Here is a 12,836-nt window from a genome sequence, read left to right as displayed (position 1 = left end):
TTTGACACCTTTTGAAGCTCTTCATATTTTTCACACCTTTTGAAGCTCTTCATATTTTTCACAAGTTTTCAGATCTTCATGTTTTTCAACACCGCTTCTTGATCCTCCTATTTTTCAGACCGTTTCATGCCCCTCATATTTTTGACACCTTTTGAATCTCTTCATATATTTCACACGTTTTCAGGCTCTTCATTTATTGGAACACCGCTTCATGCTCCTCCTATTTTTCAGACCGTTTCATGCTCCTCATGTACTTCACACCTTTTGAAGCTCTTCATATATTTCACACTTTTTCAGGCTCTTCATGTTTTTCAACACCACTTCATGCTCCTCCTATTTTTCAGACCGTTTCATGCTCATCTCATTTTTGACACCTTCTGAAGCTCTTCATATTTGTTACACCCTTTCAGGCTCTTAATGTTTTTCAACACGGCTTCATGCTCCTCCTATTTTTCAGATCGTTTCATTCTCCTCATATTTTTCACACCTTTTGAATCTCTTCATATATTTTACACCTTTTCAGGCTCTTCATGTTTTTCAACACCACTTCATGCTCCTCCTTTTTCAGACCATTTCATGCTCATCTCATTTGTCACACTTTTTAAGCTCTTTATATTTTTGACACCCTTTGAGCTCTTCATATTTTTCACACCTTTTGAGGCTCTTCATGTTTTTCAACACCGTTTCATGGTCCTCCTATAATTCAGACGGTTTCATGCTCCTCAAGTCTTTCACTCCTTTTGAAGCTCTTCATATTTTACACACCTTTTCAGGCTCTTCATGATTTTCAACCCCACTTCATGCTCCTCCGATTTTTCAGACCGTTTCATGCTCATCTCATTTTTGACACCTTTTGAAGCTCTTCATATTTTTCACACCTTTTGAAGCTGTTCATATTTTTCACACCTTTTCAGGCTCTTCATGTTTTTGAACACCGCTTCATGCTCCTCCTAATTTTCATACCGTTTCATGCTCCTCATGTATTTAACACCTTTTGAAGCTCTTCATATTTTTCTCACCTTTTCAGGCTTTCATGTTTTTGAACACCTTTTCATGCTCCTCCTATTTTTCAGACCGTTTCATGCTCCGCATGTATTTCACAGCTTTTGAAGCTCTTTATATTTTTCACACCTTTTCAGGCTCTTCATGTTTTTGAACACCATTTCATGCTGCTCCTATTTTTCAGACCGTTTCATGCTCATCTCATTTTTGACCCCATTTTAAGCTCTTCATATTTTTCACACCTTTTGAACCTCTTCATATTTTTCACACATTTTCACGCTCTTCATGTTTTTCAACACCGCTTCTTGATCCTCCTATTTTTCAGACCGTTTCATGCTCCTCATATTTTTGACACGTTTTGAAGCTCTTCATATTTTACACACATTTTCAGGCTCTTCATGTTTTTGAACACCGCTTCATGCTCCTCCTATTTTTAACACCTATTGAAGCTCTTCATATATTTTACACTTTTTCAGGCTCTTCATGTTTTTCAACACCACTTCATGCTCGTCCTATTTTTCCGACCGTTTCATGCTAATCTAATTTTTGACATCTTTTGAAGCTCTTCATATTTTTCACACCTTTTCAGGCTCTTCATGTTTTTGAACACCGTTTCATGCTGCTCCTATTTTCAGACCGTTTCATACTCCTCATAGTTTTGACACGTTTTGAAGCTCTTCATATTTTTCACAATTTTTCAGGCTCTTCATGTTTTTGACACGGTTTCATGCTCCTCCTATTTTTCAGACCGTTTCATGCTCCTCACATTTTTGACACCTTTTGAAGCTCTTCATATTTTTCACAACTTTTCAGACTCTTCTTGTTTTTCAACACCGCTTCATGATCCTCCAATTTTTCAGACCGTTTCATGCTCCTCATATTTGTGACATCTTTTGAAGCTTTTCTTATTTTTCACACGTTTTAGGCTCTTCATGTTTTTAAGCACCACTTCATGCTCCTCCTATTTCTTAGACAGTTTCATGCTCCTCATATTGTGGACACCTTTTGAAGCTCTTCATATTTTTCACATCTTTTCAGGCTCTTCATGTTTTTCAACACCACTTCATGCTCGTCCTATTTTCCAAACCGTTACATGCTCCTCATATTTTTGACACCTTTTGAATCTCTTCATATATTTCACACCTTTTCAGGCTCTTCATGTTTTTGACACGGTTTCATGCTCCTCCTATTTTTCAGACCGTTTCATGTTCCTCACATTTTTGACACCTTTTGAAGCTCTTCATATTTTTCACAACTTTTCAGACTCTTCATGTTTTTCAACACCGCTTCATGATCCTCCAATTTTTCAGACCGTTTCATTCTCCTCCTATTTGTGACATCTTTTGAAGCTTTTCTTATTTTTCACACCTTTTAGGCTCTTCATGTTTTTCAGCACCACTTCATGCTCCTCCTATTTCTCAGACAGTTTCTTGCTCCTCATATTGTGGACACCTTTTGAAGCTCTTCATATTTTTCACATCTTTTCAGGCTCTTCATGTTTTTCAGCACCACTTCATGCTCCTCCTATTTCTCAGACAGTTTCTTGCTCCTCATATTTTTGACACCTTTTGAATCTCTTCATATATTTCACACCTTTTCAGGCTCTTCATGTTTTTCAAGACCGCTTCATGCTCCTCCTATTTTTCAGACCGTTTCATGCTCCTCATATTTTTGACACTTTTTGAAGCTCTTCATATTTTTCACACGTTTTCAGGCTCTTCATGTTTTTGAACACCGCTTCATGTTCCTCCTAATTTTCAGACAGTTTCATGCTCCTCATATTTTTGACACCTTTAGAAGCTCTTCATATTTTTCACACGTTTTCAGGCTTTTCATGTTTTTCAAGACCGCTTCATGCTCCTCCTATTTTTCAGACCGTTTCATGCTCCTCATATTTTTGACACTTTTTGAAGCTCTTCATATTTTTCACACCTTTTCAGACTCTTCATGTTTTTGAAAACCGCTTCATGCTCCTCCTTTTTTTCAGACCGTTTAATGCTCCTCATGTATTTCACACCTTTTGAAGCTCTTCATATTTTTCACACCTTTTCAGGCTCTTGATGATTTTCAACACCGCTTCATTCTCCTCCTGTTTTTCAGACCGTTTCATGCTCCTCAAATTTCTGACAACTGTTGAAGCTTTTCATATTTTTCACACCTTTTGAAGCTCTTCATATTTTTCACAACTTTTGAAGCTCTTCATATTTTTCATATTTTTGAAGCTCTTCATATTTTTCACACCTTTTCAGGCTCTTCATGTTTTTGAACACCACTTCATGCACCTCCTATTTTTCAGATCGTTTCATGATCCTCATGAATTTCACACCTTTTGAAGCTCTTCATATTTTTCACACCTTTTCAGGCTCTTCATGTTTTTCAACACCGCTTCATGCTCCACCTATTTTTCAGACAGTTTCATGCTCATCTCATTTTTGACACCTTTTGAAGCTCTTCATATTTTTCACACCTTTTGAAGCTCTTCATATTTTTCACAAGTTTTCAGATCTTCATGTTTTTCAACACCGCTTCTTGATCCTCCTATTTTTCAGACCGTTTCATGCCCCTCATATTTTTGACACCTTTTGAATCTCTTCATATATTTCACACGTTTTCAGGCTCTTCATTTATTGGAACACCGCTTCATGCTCCTCCTATTTTTCAGACCGTTTCATGCTCCTCATGTACTTCACACCTTTTGAAGCTCTTCATATATTTCACACTTTTTCAGGCTCTTCATGTTTTTCAACACCACTTCATGCTCCTCCTATTTTTCAGACCGTTTCATGCTCATCTCATTTTTGACACCTTCTGAAGCTCTTCATATTTGTTACACCCTTTCAGGCTCTTCATGTTTTTCAACACGGCTTCATGCTCCTCCTATTTTTCAGATCGTTTCATTCTCCTCATATTTTTCACACCTTTTGAATCTCTTCATATATTTTACACCTTTTCAGGCTCTTCATGTTTTTCAACACCACTTCATGCTCCTCCTTTTTCAGACCATTTCATGCTCATCTCATTTGTCACACTTTTTAAGCTCTTTATATTTTTGACACCCTTTGAGCTCTTCATATTTTTCACACCTTTTGAGGCTCTTCATGTTTTTCAACACCGTTTCATGGTCCTCCTATAATTCAGACGGTTTCATGCTCCTCAAGTCTTTCACTCCTTTTGAAGCTCTTCATATTTTACACACCTTTTCAGGCTCTTCATGATTTTCAACCCCACTTCATGCTCCTCCGATTTTTCAGACCGTTTCATGCTCATCTCATTTTTGACACCTTTTGAAGCTCTTCATATTTTTCACACCTTTTGAAGCTGTTCATATTTTTCACACCTTTTCAGGCTCTTCATGTTTTTGAACACCGCTTCATGCTCCTCCTAATTTTCATACCGTTTCATGCTCCTCATGTATTTAACACCTTTTGAAGCTCTTCATATTTTTCTCACCTTTTCAGGCTTTCATGTTTTTGAACACCTTTTCATGCTCCTCCTATTTTTCAGACCGTTTCATGCTCCGCATGTATTTCACAGCTTTTGAAGCTCTTTATATTTTTCACACCTTTTCAGGCTCTTCATGTTTTTGAACACCATTTCATGCTGCTCCTATTTTTCAGACCGTTTCATGCTCATCTCATTTTTGACCCCATTTTAAGCTCTTCATATTTTTCACACCTTTTGAACCTCTTCATATTTTTCACACATTTTCACGCTCTTCATGTTTTTCAACACCGCTTCTTGATCCTCCTATTTTTCAGACCGTTTCATGCTCCTCATATTTTTGACACGTTTTGAAGCTCTTCATATTTTACACACATTTTCAGGCTCTTCATGTTTTTGAACACCGCTTCATGCTCCTCCTATTTTTAACACCTATTGAAGCTCTTCATATATTTTACACTTTTTCAGGCTCTTCATGTTTTTCAACACCACTTCATGCTCGTCCTATTTTTCCGACCGTTTCATGCTAATCTAATTTTTGACATCTTTTGAAGCTCTTCATATTTTTCACACCTTTTCAGGCTCTTCATGTTTTTGAACACCGTTTCATGCTGCTCCTATTTTCAGACCGTTTCATACTCCTCATAGTTTTGACACGTTTTGAAGCTCTTCATATTTTTCACAATTTTTCAGGCTCTTCATGTTTTTGACACGGTTTCATGCTCCTCCTATTTTTCAGACCGTTTCATGCTCCTCACATTTTTGACACCTTTTGAAGCTCTTCATATTTTTCACAACTTTTCAGACTCTTCTTGTTTTTCAACACCGCTTCATGATCCTCCAATTTTTCAGACCGTTTCATGCTCCTCATATTTGTGACATCTTTTGAAGCTTTTCTTATTTTTCACACGTTTTAGGCTCTTCATGTTTTTAAGCACCACTTCATGCTCCTCCTATTTCTTAGACAGTTTCATGCTCCTCATATTGTGGACACCTTTTGAAGCTCTTCATATTTTTCACATCTTTTCAGGCTCTTCATGTTTTTCAACACCACTTCATGCTCGTCCTATTTTCCAAACCGTTACATGCTCCTCATATTTTTGACACCTTTTGAATCTCTTCATATATTTCACACCTTTTCAGGCTCTTCATGTTTTTGACACGGTTTCATGCTCCTCCTATTTTTCAGACCGTTTCATGTTCCTCACATTTTTGACACCTTTTGAAGCTCTTCATATTTTTCACAACTTTTCAGACTCTTCATGTTTTTCAACACCGCTTCATGATCCTCCAATTTTTCAGACCGTTTCATTCTCCTCCTATTTGTGACATCTTTTGAAGCTTTTCTTATTTTTCACACCTTTTAGGCTCTTCATGTTTTTCAGCACCACTTCATGCTCCTCCTATTTCTCAGACAGTTTCTTGCTCCTCATATTGTGGACACCTTTTGAAGCTCTTCATATTTTTCACATCTTTTCAGGCTCTTCATGTTTTTCAGCACCACTTCATGCTCCTCCTATTTCTCAGACAGTTTCTTGCTCCTCATATTTTTGACACCTTTTGAATCTCTTCATATATTTCACACCTTTTCAGGCTCTTCATGTTTTTCAAGACCGCTTCATGCTCCTCCTATTTTTCAGACCGTTTCATGCTCCTCATATTTTTGACACTTTTTGAAGCTCTTCATATTTTTCACACGTTTTCAGGCTCTTCATGTTTTTGAACACCGCTTCATGTTCCTCCTAATTTTCAGACAGTTTCATGCTCCTCATATTTTTGACACCTTTAGAAGCTCTTCATATTTTTCACACGTTTTCAGGCTTTTCATGTTTTTCAAGACCGCTTCATGCTCCTCCTATTTTTCAGACCGTTTCATGCTCCTCATATTTTTGACACTTTTTGAAGCTCTTCATATTTTTCACACCTTTTCAGACTCTTCATGTTTTTGAAAACCGCTTCATGCTCCTCCTTTTTTTCAGACCGTTTAATGCTCCTCATGTATTTCACACCTTTTGAAGCTCTTCATATTTTTCACACCTTTTCAGGCTCTTGATGATTTTCAACACCGCTTCATTCTCCTCCTGTTTTTCAGACCGTTTCATGCTCCTCAAATTTCTGACAACTGTTGAAGCTCTTCATATTTTTCATATTTTTGAAGCTCTTCATATTTTTCACACCTTTTCAGGCTCTTCATGTTTTTGAACACCACTTCATGCTCCTCCTCTTTTTCAGACCGTTTCATGCTCCTCCTATTTTTCAGACCGTTTCATGCTCCTCATATTTTTGACAACTTTTTAAGCTCTTCATATTTTTCACACTTTTTCAGGCTCTTCGTGTTTTTCAACACCACTTCATGCTCCTCCTATTTTTCAGACCGTTTCATGCTCCTCATTATTTTGACACCTTTTGAAGCTTTTCATATTTTTCACACCTTTTCAGGCTCTTCATGTTTTTCCACACCACTTCATGCTTCTCCTATTTTTCAGCCCGTTTCATGCTCCTCATGTATTTCACACCTTTTGAAGCTCTTCATATTTTTCACACATTTTGAAGCTCTTCATATTTTTCACACCTTTTCAGGCTCTTCATGTTTTTCAACACCAGTTCATGCTCCTCATATTTTTGACACCTTTAGAAAGTCTTCATATTTTTCACACCTTTTGAAGCTCTTCATATTTGTCACACCTTTTCATGCTCTTCATATTTTTCATATTTTTGAATCTCTTCATATTTTCACACCTTTTCAGGCTCTTCATGTTTTTCAACACCGCTTCATGCTCCTCCTATTTTTCAGACCGTATCATGGTCCTCATAGTTTTCACACCTTTTGAAGCTCTTCATATTTTTCATATTTTTGAATCTCTTCATATTTTCACACCTTTTCAGGCTCTTCATGATTTCCAACACCACTTCATGCTTCTCCTATTTTTCAGATCATTTCATGCTCAACTCATTTTTGACATCTTTTGAAGCTCTTCATATTTCTCACACCTTTTCAGGCTCTTCATGTTTTTCAACACCGCTTCATGCTCCTTCTATTTTTCAGAGAGTTTCATGCTCCTCATGTATTTCACACCTTTTGAAGCTCTTCATATTTTTCACACCTTTTCAGGCTCTTCATGTTTTTGAACACCGTTTCATGCTCCTCCTATTTTTCAGGCCGTTTCATGCTCCTCATATTGTTGACACCTTTTGTTTGTTTTTTTTTTTTTTTTTGGTAATAAATTTTTTTTTTCTTTTTTAATTTTTATTATTATTTTTTTTTTCCCAGTGGGTTTTGTCATACATTGATATGAATCAGCCATGGATTTACATGTATTCCCAATCCCGATCCCCCCTCCCACCTCCCTCTCCACCCGATTCCTCTGGGTCTTCCCAGTGCACCAGGCCCGAGCACTTGTCTCGTGAATCCCACCTGGGCTGGTGATCTGTTTCACCATAGATAGTATACATGCTGTTCTTTTCAAATATCCCACCCTCACATTCTCCCACAAAGTTCAAAAGTCTGTTCTGTGTTTCTGTGTCTCTTTTTCTGTTCTGCATATAGGGTTATCGTTATCACCTTTCTAAATTCCATATACATGTGTCAGTATGCTGTAATGTTCTTTATCTTTCTGGCTTACTTCACTCTGTATAATGGGCTCCAGCTTCATCCATCTCATTAGGACTGGTTCAAATGAATTCTTTTTAATGGCTGAGTAATATTCCATGGTGTATATGTACCACAGCTTCCTTATCCATTCATCTGCTGATGGGCATCTAGGTTGCTTCCATGTCCTGGCTATTATAAACAGTGCTGCGATGAACATTGGGGTGCACGTGTCTCTTTCAGATCTGGTTTCCTCAGTGTGTATGCCCAGAAGTGGGATTGCTGGGTCATATGGCAGTTCTATTTCCAGTTTTTTAAGAAATCTCCACACTGTTTTCCATAGCAGCTGTACTAGTTTGCATTCCCACCAACAGTGTAAGAGGGTTCCCTTTTCTCCACACCCTCTCCAGCATTTATTGCTTGTAGACTTTTGGATAGCAGCCATCCTGACTGGCGTGTAATGGTACCTCATTGTGGTTTTGATTTGCATTTCTCTGATAATGAGTGATGTTGAGCATCTTTTCATGTGTTTGTTAGCCATCTGTATGTCTTCTTTGGAGAAATGTCTGTTTAGTTCTTTGGCCCATTTTTTGATTGGGTCATTTATTTTTCTGGAATTGAGCTGCAGGATTTGCTTGTATATTTTTGAGATTAATCCTTTGTCTGCTTCTTCATTTGCTATTATTTTCTCCCAATTTGAGGGCTGTCTTTTCACCTTACTTATAGTTTCCTTTGTAGTGCAAAAGCTTTTAAGTTTCATTAGGTCCCATTTGTTTAGTTTTGCTTTTATTTCCAATATTCTGGGAGGTGGGTCATAGAGGATCTTGCTTTGATTTATGTCGGAGAGTGTTTTGCCTATGTTCTCCTCTAGGAGTTTTAAATATATATGCACCCAACATAGGAGCACCGCAATATGTACGGCAAACGCTAACAAGTATGAAAGAGGAAATTAATAGTAACACAATAATAGTGGGAGACTTTAATACCCCACTCACAACTATGGATAGATCAACTAAACAGAAAATTAACAAGGAAACACAAACCTTAAATGACACAATGGACCAGCTAGACCTAATTGATATCTATAGGACATTTCACCCCAAAACAATCAACTTCACCTTTTTCTCAAGTGCACACGGAACATTCTCCAGAATAGATCACATCCTGGGCCATAAATCTGGTCTTGGAAAATTCAAAAAAATTGAAATCATTCCAGTCATCTTTTCTGACCACAGTGCAGTAAGATTAGATCTCAATTACAGGGAAAAAATTGTTAAAACTTCAAACATATGGAGGCTAAATAACACGCTTCTGAATAACCAACAAATCATAGAAGAAATCAAAAAAGAAATCAAAATATGTATAGAAATGAATGAAAATGAAAACACAACAACCCAAAACCTATGGGACACTGTAAAAGCAGTGCTAAGGGGAAGGTTCATAGCATTACAGGCTTACATCAAGAAACAGGAAAAAAACCAATTAAATAACCTAACTCTACACCTAAAGCAATTAGAGAAGGAAGAAATGAAGAACCCCAGAGTTAGCAGAAGGAAAGAAATCTTAAAAATCAGGGCAGAAATAAATGCAAAAGAAACTAAAGAGACCATAGCAAAAATCAACAAAGCTAAAAGCTGGTTTTTTGAAAAAATAAACAAAATTGACAAACCATTAGCAAGACTCATTAAGAAACAAAGAGAGAAGAACCAAATTGACAAAATTAGAAATGAAAATGGAGAGATCACAACAGACAACACTGAAATACAAAGGATCATAAGAGACTACTACCAGCAGCTCTATGCCAATAAAATGGACAACTTGGATGAAATGGACAAATTCTTAGAAAAGTATAACTTTCCAAAACTGAACCAGGAAGAAATAGAAGATCTTAACAGACCCATCACAAGCAAGGAAATCGAAACTGTCATCAAAAATCTTCCAGCAAACAAAAGCCCAGGACCAGATGGCTTCACAGCTGAATTCTACCAAAAATTTAGAGAAGAGCTAACACCTATCTTACTCAAACTCTTCCAGAAAATTGCAGAAGAAGGTAAGCTTCCAAACTCATTCTATGAGGCCACCATCACCCTAATTCCAAAACCAGACAAAGATGCCACAAAAAAAGAAAACTACAGGCCAATATCACTGATGAACATAGATGCAAAAATCCTTAACAAAATTCTAGCAAACAGAATCCAACAACATATTAAAAAAATCATACACCATGACCAAGTGGGCTTTATCCCAGGAATGCAAGGATTCTTTAATATCCGCAAATCAATCAAAGTAATACACCACATTAACAAATTGAAAGATAAAAACCATATGATTATCTCAATAGATGCAGAGAAAGCCTTTGACAAAATTCAACACTCATTTATGATTAAAACTCTCCAAAAAGCAGGAATAGAAGGAACATACCTCAACATAATAAAAGCTATATATGACAAACCCCCAGCAAGCATCACCCTCAATGGTGAAAAATTGAAGGCATTTCCCCTGAAATCAGGAACAAGACAAGGGTGCCCACTCTCACCACTACTATTCAACATAGTGTTGGAAGTGCTGGCCACAGCAATCAGAGCAGAAAAAGAAGTAAAAGGAATCCAGATAGGAAAAGAAGAAGTGAAACTCTCACTGTTTGCAGATGACATGATCCTCTACATAGAAAACCCTAAAGACTCTACCAGAAAATTACTAGAGCTAATCAATGAATATAGTAAAGTTGCAGGATATAAAATTAACACACAGAAATCCCTTGCATTCCTATATACTAACAATGAAAAAACAGACAGAGAAATTAAGGAAACAATACCATTCACCATTGCAACAAAAAGAATAAAATACTTAGGAGTATATCTACCTAAAGAAACAAAGGACCTATACATAGAAAACTATAAAACACTGATGAAAGAAATCAAAGAGGACACAAACAGATGGAGAAACATACCGTGTTCATGGATTGGAAGAATTAATATTGTCAAAATGGCTATTCTACCCAAAGCAGTCTATAGATTCAATGCAAGCCCTATCAAGCTACCAACGGTATTTTTCACAGAACTAGACCAAAGAATTTCACAATTTGTATGGAAATACAAAAAACCTCGAATAGCCAAAGTAATCTTGAGAAAGAAGAATGGAACTGGAGGAATCAACCTGCCTGACTTCAGACTCTACTACAAAGCCACAGTCATCAAGACAGTATGGTACTGGCACAAAGACAGAAATATAGATCAATGGAACAGAATAGAAAGCCCAGAGATAAATCCACGAACCTATGGACACCTTATTTTTGACAAAGGAGGAAAGGATATACAATGGAAAAAAGACAACCTCTTTAACAAGTGGTGCTGGGAAAACTGGTCAACCACTTGTAAAAGAATGAAACTAGAACACTTTCTAACACCATACACAAAAATAAACTCAAAATGGATTAAAGATCTAAATGTTGACACCTTTTGAAGCTCTTCATATGTCTCACACCTTTTCAGTCTCTTCATATTTTTCAACATCGCTTCATGCTCCTCCTAATTTTCAGACCGTTTCATGCTCATCTCATTTTTGACACCTTTTGAAGGTCTTCATATTTTTCACAAATTTTCATGCTCTTCATGTTTTCAAACACCGTTTCATGCTCCTCCTATTTTTCAGACCGTTTCATGCTCCTCATATTTTTCACACCTTTTGAACCTCTTCATATTTTTCACACATTTTTAGGCTCTTCACGTTTTTCAACACAACTTCATGCTCCTCCTATTTTTCAGACAGTTTCATGCTCCTAATATTTTTGACACCTTATGAAGCTCTTAATATTTTCCACAACTTTTCAGACTCTTCATGCTTTTCAAAACCGCTTCATGCTCCTCCTGTTTTTCAGACAGGTTCATGTTCCTCATATTTTTCACATCTTTTGATGCTCTTCATATTTTTCACACATTTTCAGGCTCTTCATGTTTTTAAACATCACTTCTTGCTCCTCCTATTTTTCAGACCATTTCATGCTCCTCATATTTTTGACACATTTTGAAGATCTTCATATTTCTCACACCTTTTCAGGCTCTTCATGTTTTTCAACACCGCTTCATGCCCCTCCTATCTTTCAGACCATTTCATGCTCATCTCATTTTTGACACCTTTTGAAGCTCTTCATATATTTCACACCTTTTGAAGCTCTTCATAATTTTCACACGTTTTCAGGCTCTTCATGTTTTTCAACAAGATTTCATGCTCCTCCTATTTTTCAGACCGTTTCAAGCTCCTCATGTATTTCGCACCATTTGAAGCTCTTCATATTTTTCACACCTTTTCAGGCTCTTCATGTTTTTCAACACCGCTTCATGCTCCTCCTATCTTTCAGACCATTTCATGCTCATCTCATTTTTGACACCTTTTGAAGCTCTTCATATATTTCACACCTTTTGAAGCTCTTCAGAATTTTCACACGTTTTCAGGCTCTTCATGTTTTTCAACACGGCTTCATGCTCCTCCTATTTTTCTGATCGTTTCCCGCTTCTCATATGTTTCACACCTTTTGAAGCTCTTCATATGTTTCACACCTTTTGAAGCTCTTCATGTTTTTTAACACCGTTTCATGCTCCTCCTATTTTTCATACCGTTTCATGCTCCTCATATTTTTGACACCTTTTGAAGCTCTTCATATGTTTCACACCTTTTGAAGCTCTTCATGTTTTTTAACACCGTTTCATGCTCCTCCTATTTTTCTGATCGTTTCCCGCTCCTCATATGTTTCACACCTTTTGAAGGTCTTCATGTTTTTTAACACCTTTTCATGCTGCTCCTATAT

Source organism: Dama dama, unplaced genomic scaffold (assembly GCF_033118175.1).
Source record: "Dama dama isolate Ldn47 unplaced genomic scaffold, ASM3311817v1 ptg000123l, whole genome shotgun sequence".
Taxonomy (NCBI): Eukaryota; Metazoa; Chordata; class Mammalia; order Artiodactyla; family Cervidae; genus Dama; species Dama dama.
This window is presented reverse-complemented; position numbering follows the sequence as displayed.